Source organism: Rhamphochromis sp. 'chilingali', assembly GCF_963969265.1.
Source record: "Rhamphochromis sp. 'chilingali' genome assembly, chromosome: 4".
Taxonomy (NCBI): domain Eukaryota; kingdom Metazoa; phylum Chordata; class Actinopteri; order Cichliformes; family Cichlidae; genus Rhamphochromis; species Rhamphochromis sp. 'chilingali'.
In genome coordinates this window covers 38,772,235-38,780,451 of record NC_137948.1, presented here as the reverse complement: position 1 = coordinate 38,780,451, position 8,217 = coordinate 38,772,235, and the positions used below count along the sequence as shown (strand labels likewise).

General features: G+C 41.5%; 1 long non-coding RNA gene across 1 annotated transcript; it reads right to left on the bottom strand.

The window, feature by feature from the left end:
• Positions 1–829: 829 nt before the first annotated feature.
• LOC308395227 lies at positions 830–7,653 on the bottom strand. Its single transcript, XR_013971351.1, has 2 exons — positions 6,921–7,653; positions 830–4,383 (listed from the first exon to the last, which is right to left on the bottom strand). It is a non-coding gene; the product is annotated as an uncharacterized lncRNA (long non-coding RNA).
• Positions 7,654–8,217: the final 564 nt, after the last annotated feature.

The following is an 8,217-nucleotide window of genomic DNA, read 5'->3' as shown; positions in this document are numbered from 1 at the left end:
ATACACGCAGTTCTTTGAATCTTTGGGCTGAAGGAGGGACAATACTCGGTGTATAAATGCTCAATCAACAATCATTTATTTCCATACAATTCAACAATAAGAGCATTACAACGTCCGGACGGGAGAGATGCTACCAGAGGGTCAGGCACATGTCTCAAAATGGTGACGGGTTGCTCAGCTTTTTATAGTCTCTAGTGGCCCCCAGCTAGTCGTAAAAGCCAAAACATCACATTTTTTCTCTGTTACAGCGCCTAAGTTATGACCTCGGCAGTTGTTTCTCTGCTTTCTGTAAGGTGGGGGTGTGGAATGTGGTCTGTCTATCTCCCCTGTCTTTAGACACAGAGTCTCCTGCTTACAACCTTCTCTTCATGATTCAACAATTAAGCATGTCAAGAAAACAGTGTAACACATTCCCAGCAGATCAAGGATACAGAGTGATGCACATTTATCTAATGAACTAATATGTGAATATGTTCTGTTAACTCAAAAGTATAATGAGAACTAAACTACATACAGATCACACACTCTATTTTAAAGGGTATAATATGATCTACAGCAGTATTCTAATTCAACTACTTTGATTACATATATAAGGTAACATATAATAACAGAATAATATCACAATACCCTCTTTTGATCTCTCATTAAAGAGATCACTAATAACAAGCACTTCAGCGTTGCAAGGTCCAGGTTTTCTTGATCCTGAGGCCCTCTGTCCCCTTTTAACGGGTGGACCATATGGGGGATGACCTCTGTGTTCACGCAGTTCAGATGCAAGCAAAGTTAGATTTACAACCATAACAGCAGTTACAGATGACACTCCCATCACTCCCCATTTTCCCACAGCTTTATTTTGGTGCTCCAGTTTTCCACTCCCATTTTAATGCCCCCTTATACCTTTCAAATGTACTTAGACTAGAACCTCTGTCTAAGGAGCTTTTAACCTTTATTTTTATTGCTGCAGCTACCAGTGTCTTCCAGTTGGGTGATTCTCAGCTTCTTTCTTCGACCTCCGGGGTTAGACCACCCTTTAGTCATTGCACAGTTCTGGGGATTATTCTGCCCTGATTTCAAACAAAGATCTGTGTATTTTAGGTTCACCGGCGTGTCCCCCTTTTTGCCAAGAGCCTCTTGAACCTCGTTGGTCTGGTGTTCCTGGTTTTCGCCAACCCCTTCATGGTTATTGCTGTGTTTGTGGGATCCATCTTCTCCAGGAGCCCAAACGTCATGACACTTGACCCCAGTTGCTGTCTCGGCTGTCCCTACATCTGTCTCTGCTGTGAAGGGTCCTCACATCTCCGTGTCCCCGTCTGGTGTCTGTTCCTTTCTCTGCAAGAGACAGAAAACCAAAACACCTCTCTCCCTAGCCTTGATAATCTAATATTGTTATCCATTGTTCTTCTAATGATTCAAATTTGGTTTAAAATATTATGTTCAGAACCTATTCTAATCATAATCTATGTGTGTGTAAAAGAAATCAAAAATTAATGAACCATTTCTAAGTCTACCACATTATAAGCTTAAGTTTTACCATATCTAAATTATTAAACACACAAATAAAGTCATAAAATGTTCATAACACCATTGTTTGATGTTCGGACTCAACTCCCCCTTTTTGACACACTCCCATGTGTCAATTCATTGGAGCTAGACACTTAAAAGAGAAGGTTAGTGACATCATATCTGGTAACTGGTCCATCCAGAGCTGTAACATTTTGAAATGTACATACAACAAGCCAAACCACACCTTGGTCACACCAACCCTTTTCTGCCCCGAAGATGTCCAATGCCATCCTAGTATGGACTGTCAAAAGTGGCTTTAACGCTGACTATCCTGACAATCCATTTTATAACGTTTCCTGGTCAGATTTGCCAATCTCTGCACCAGGGTTTTAAACTTTTCGCCATTTCCATTAGTTGTTATTTTATTTAGTTTCGACTCCAGATTTTCAATTTTATATCAGTTTTAATTAGTTTTAACCAATTCTTTTTGTAATGGTACATTTTAATTTGAATTTATCCAAACTAAACACAATATTTTCTTTATTTACTTTGCTCTTGTTCTTTTGCAGTACCACATCCTATCAGATGTCCCTGTCGATTATATTCTACATTTAATAACTTACTATTTCAAGTGAGAACCTAAATCATGTGGACCAATGTTTATTATTGCATATCTCTATTCTGAATGTGGCCAGTCATTCATAGGTATTGTTCAATTTTGGCGATTTTCCTCTATAAAATTTAATTGACTTTTTACAGTGGCCTGCTATGGTTAATAATAACATGTTCCAGTCATGAGTGGCATCAAAAGTCTTCTCCACTGTAGCATTTGGCATTCCCAATAATATAACATGATACCTTACTCAAAACACAGCTAATATAGCACAGTTTTCTTAATGCAAACATCGGTAACTCAAAATCAGCAACCACAGTGTTAAGTCTGCAGTTCATACTTATGTAAAGCTAAAGTCTCCTCCTCCAGTCTCTCTTATCCTCCTGCTCCTGAAAAAACAAAACAAAACAAAGCGAAGCATCCACCCTTCTCTTGTCGCCTGGGTGAATTGTTTATAAATTGTTTATTGGCATTTACTAATCCTAAAGTGGGTGCAGTCATTGTCTCAGTATCAAGTCAGTCAAAACTTTTAGTCGTCAGTCCATCACAGTCCATTCGCATGCATACCTCCATACACATTCATACCAGATGTTGCTGATAATGGAGTCTCACGCGCAACCTATTCGAGCATCCATCACCAGCAAGATGACGTCATCATTTTAAAGGAAAACAATTCCTTGTTGTTTTTTGGGCCGGATTGACTCGGTGCAATCCTTTTAGATCAGTGTTCCCTATATGTGAATTTCTCCCAAGCCAATTACAATCATGGAGAAGCACACTTTGCAACTGTTTACAGTAATAATATTTTATAGCGCTTTAAATTTCAATCTTTCAGGCCTGGTTCAAAGAGCTGATTGTTAAATCATAAACTCACAAAATATCAACATATCACCACCGGTGGATCACACCTCTCAGATGTTTTTTCTCCAGTGCACTGTAACAAAAACGAAAACAGACATAACCAACAAAATACTACTAAAATAACACAAACTAGGGCCCGTTGCAGACATGTCCAAGCATAAAACTATCCCTCTCTCGCTTACGAGAAAGAACACAAGCCAAAGCTCACTGATAAAATCAAGCTAGCGCTAAACAAAACCAAACAATCAACCAGAAATTCACAGGAACATTTTGCTTCCTGCCGGGACAATATTGTGTGGGAATGAGAACCTCAGGTGCCGTAACACCTTTTGTTCCTCCTTGAATTAAAACTCAATCACAGAAAATGCCGTACTCCGACCTAAAACTTACACTATTAATTCATCATTTTCACTCTGTGCCACTGTTCCTCATCAGGGCTGTGTGAAGCACAGCAAAGAATTCAGTCAAGGCCTTGAGCCATAAACAGACATCACGCACAGACATTGTTTTCATAACCAAACCGTTTTAGAGCTTATTCCTAAAATCTACATAAATGCCTTCTAGGTGACATATAACACATTCTAAGTATTTAATGGTAATCAATGGCTCCTCATAAAAATTATGCATTGGGATGTTTGTGTGCAGCATTTTGCATATCAGCATAAGCAAAGCATTCTTCATTGCATCAGCGTGTGTGTGTGTGTGTGTGTGTATGTGTGTGTGTGTAGTTTCTCTTCATTCTGAGTCAGTGCATGTAGATGTGTGTGTTTGTGTGGGTGTTTGTGTTCATCACTTTCCTGTTCTGGTGTTCTGGGTAAACCACGGCCTGAAGCATGCCCTGGGGTCCTGCCCCCCCCTCCTTTTTCAGTTTGTTTGCGACCATTGCTGCTGCTGCTGCTGCTCAAAATTCAGTCCGTCCTGGTTCTGACCCCAATTGGGGCGGTCCTTTCTCCAGTGTCGATGTTCACCGCAGGTAAAACCTGCATCTTCTTCTGTGTTTTTGTCCATTCTGAGGTGCCTTCTGTCCTCAGTTACTCCTCTTGTCTCGGTCACGCCCTTTTTCGCCACCCGATCATCCGTGTTGGTCCATCACTGTCCTGCACAGTGTGAATGCAAAGTTATCAAGGTCAGCATTCTTTCGCTCGGCCTTACTTGTCATTCGGGCTTGGCGGGCGTCTCGTCACAGCTCTGTCAGCTGACGCAGTCTGGGAATTTTCCCCCGTGTAGTGAAACGGGCCTTAGGTTTAGTGCTCTCCGTCTCGGCTGCATGAGATCACATTCCTGCAGGTCTGTTGACATTCTCAGGTCGTTGTTGTGGGTCCAGCTGTTGCAGCATTTGGTCAGTGTCACGTATGGGGGAGAGCAGGAGTCCAGTCAGCCTCGGCTTTCAGGGCCGGCAAAGCAGCCTGTAATTAAATATGTATAGAAAAAACAAAAACAAAACAAAAACAAACAAAAAACAAAAACAAACGAACAGGAAAATGTTGTTGTGTTGGCTGTGTTATTCAGAGGGGAGGCAATGGGGCCAGGCCCTGTGTCAGCCTTCTCTCCCCCTTTTTTTTGTTTTTTGTCTCCCGATATAATCAACTCCTAACCCCCCAAGTTGACAGGACAACACCGGTATATGTTAAAATTCTTAAGATCATGTTTAAAAGCCCAAAAAGGAACTTTCTTTCATTCAGTAATCACTTTTATTAATCAATCAACAGAAAACATGTCACAATTTGAATCTTTTAACCACTAAATTTGTTGTGTCTTGCCTGGTTGGTTAGACCAGTGTTCCTTTTTTTTTTTTCTTTTTTAGTTAAATTGTTGTCCTGCAACCCAGAGGGTTTCTTTGTCAGTAATGTATAGACTTCATCATTTAAGTATGTTAATTTTTCTTTAACCTTGCTGGAAAATCTTCACGTGTTCATGAGTGTAAGCTGTTTCTTCATTGCGTGTATGTGCATTTGTATAAAAGCAGGTTAATTTTATCTTTTCTCAAACTAGGCGTTACCTTAAAAGGAGCCTTTCTCTCAGATTTCTCTGCTTGTGTGTGTTTTTGTTTCACCTTTTTGTTGTGATGCTCCGGACGCCTTCCCAACCTCCACAAGTCCGTTGGCCCCAATTTTATGTGTTAAAACTTCTCTTAATTTCTCCTCTAATTCTCTCCTCGCTGCTGTCTTTTTCACAGCTGCTGATTCGTGCTGGGTGTGGTTCCCATTACCTATAATTTTGCTTCGGCCGCTGTGCTTGTGGGGGCAGTTGGTCCAGGTCCGCAGCTTCCTGTATTAACACACTAAGAGATTTATTTAATTTCATTTTCATCACTGTTAAACAGATAAGCAGGCAACCCGCCTACCTTGACAGCGTAAACTGTACGCCAGTCTCCCAACACATTCCTCTCTGTACTCCTCCATAATTCTCCACTGCACACCTCTTACTATCTCTCCTTTTTATTTTTATTACACCACAGAGTAATACACCCAATTATGCCCGTCTATCTCTATGTGGCTCCAAATTCCCTCTTTATTTTAATTTCACACTCGTCAGGGGACAGGCACACAACAATTTCAACCACTGAAACGAGGAATTCAACCTTTTTATATTTCTTTACTAATCTAGACTCAACGTTTGTTCGCAAAATGTGTCTTGTTCTAGTCCGGAATAAATGTGAACCCGTGATTACACGGCCGTTCCAGTGTTATTTCCGTAGCTATGCGGGGGCCCTCACCTCCCCAAGTCACCACCTCGGCACCCGGACAACGCCGGTCCTGGCCACGCGTCCACGGACAGGAGGGTCGCCACTCCTAGGGCAAAGTTCCACAGGTACACTAGGCATCAACCTTTGATCCTAAAATGTGTATTTGCTCTAATGTCCTCCTAATCAAACACATTAACCGTCACTGTCACTGTGTTCACGCTTCACACTCCACACAAAAACACACTCAGAGCGCGCCTCACTCACACTCTCACTCAGTGCGCGCTTCACCCACAAGACAGCACCCAGAGCGCGCCTCGCAGCTTCACACACACTCTCTCACCCAGAGCGCGCTTTGACACTCACACACAACACTTTTCCTCAGCGGGAATTTTACACAGAAACCTCTGAGCTCAACTATTAGATCTTCTTAAAGCACACTGCACCATAGACCAAAATACCCTTTTCTCTGCGCTTATGACCGCCACAACGGAGCAAAGTCGCATCATAAAAGTGATGCTTGCATCCCCGAAGTTATACCAGACATCATAAACCAGGTTTTGCTCTATGTACTTCTTGGCAAGTAAAATTTTACTTTGTTTTATGACCGCAGCCCTTAAAAAAAAAACTCGACTGACGCCACAAACCACCGTCAAACCTCTGTTCAATGTACTAAAATTAGCACCAACCACTACTGCACTTCACGGCCGCATATCACCGGAACACGGCCGTATCATAAACCAAACCTACGGACGTGTTTCGCTCTCGCGTTGCCAGTGTTTAACCGCACCGTGAAGCCAGCATCTGCTTTTCCTTAAATCAACTTCTATTTCATAGCCGGCAAGAGCCAGGACGTAACCGACACCATAAACAAACTTCAAACCTCGACTTCAATGTACTGAACTAATGGCCGCGTCTTCAGAAGAAATTCTAATGTATTATTGCTACAGAAGCCAGTATTAGACAAAATTAAATGTGGAAGGTAAAGTGGCTGCATCTAGTCCAACGTAGTATGTTATTAGTATCTCGGTAGAAGCAGATTACTGCAATCTAGACCAACGTAGTATGTTATTAGTATCTCGGTAGAAGCAGTTTATTTAACACACTGGAATTCAGCCTCAACTTATGTTGTTAGTATCTTGCGCCAAAAACCAGACACCGACAAATTTACTGTGAAAACACATGTGACTCAGCGAACAGATTAATTTGGAAAGCCCAATATGCACATTTGGTATTTATAATACAACAGGCTGTGCTTACCTTTTTATTTTTGGACCGGTCCTCTGTTCACCTCGCCTCACGATCTCACCAAAGGTCAAATCTACACCTCCTCAGCACACCAAAGATCCGGGTCACACGGCACCAAGTTGTTGAAAACACGCAGTTCTTTGAATCTTTGGGCTGAAGGAGGGACAATACTCGGTGTATAAATGCTCAATCAACAATCATTTATTTCCATACAATTCAACAATAAGAGCATTACAACGTCCGGACGGGAGAGATGCTACCAGAGGGTCAGGCACATGTCTCAAAATGGTGACGGGTTGCTCAGCTTTTTATAGTCTCTAGTGGCCCCCAGCTAGTCGTAAAAGCCAAAACATCACATTTTTTCTCTGTTACAGCGCCTAAGTTATGACCTCGGCAGTTGTTTCTCTGCTTTCTGTAAGGTGGGGGTGTGGAATGTGGTCTGTCTATCTCCCCTGTCTTTAGACACAGAGTCTCCTGCTTACAACCTTCTCTTCATGATTCAACAATTAAGCATGTCAAGAAAACAGTGTAACACATTCCCAGCAGATCAAGGATACAGAGTGATGCACATTTATCTAATGAACTAATATGTGAATATGTTCTGTTAACTCAAAAGTATAATGAGAACTAAACTACATACAGATCACACACTCTATTTTAAAGGGTATAATATGATCTACAGCAGTATTCTAATTCAACTACTTTGATTACATATATAAGGTAACATATAATAACAGAATAATATCACAATCAAAAGCAGTTCAATGACATGAAAAGGGGAAGCTTATAGCACCTGGTATTCCCAGGAAGTCTCCCATGCAAGTACTAACAAAGCCCAACCCTGCTTAGCTTCTGAGATCAAACAAGATCAGGTGTGCTCAGGGTGGTAATAATAATACATTTTTTATTTAAAAATAGCACCTTTCAAAGCACCCAAGGATACTGTACAACAAATAAAAACACAAAAACTGGAAAAGATAAGATAAAAGTTAAGAGCATACAGAGGTTTAAACTAGAGATGGACCGATCCGATATTACGTATCGGTATCGGTCCGATACTGACCTAAATTACTGGATCGGATATCGGAGAAAAATTAAAAATGTAATCCGATCCATTAAATATCACGAAAGCACCTCACAAAACTTGCAACACGCCGTAACTCGCCTCAGAACATTAGCACGTAGGAGCAGTATGCATCACGTGATAGAGTGGCTGTGGCATGCGGGACCTGTTGGTGGTCTGGCTAGCATGTGGAGCTTCGCTAGCAACCCGGCATTTCATCTCCGACAAAGTTATCCCCGACAGAAG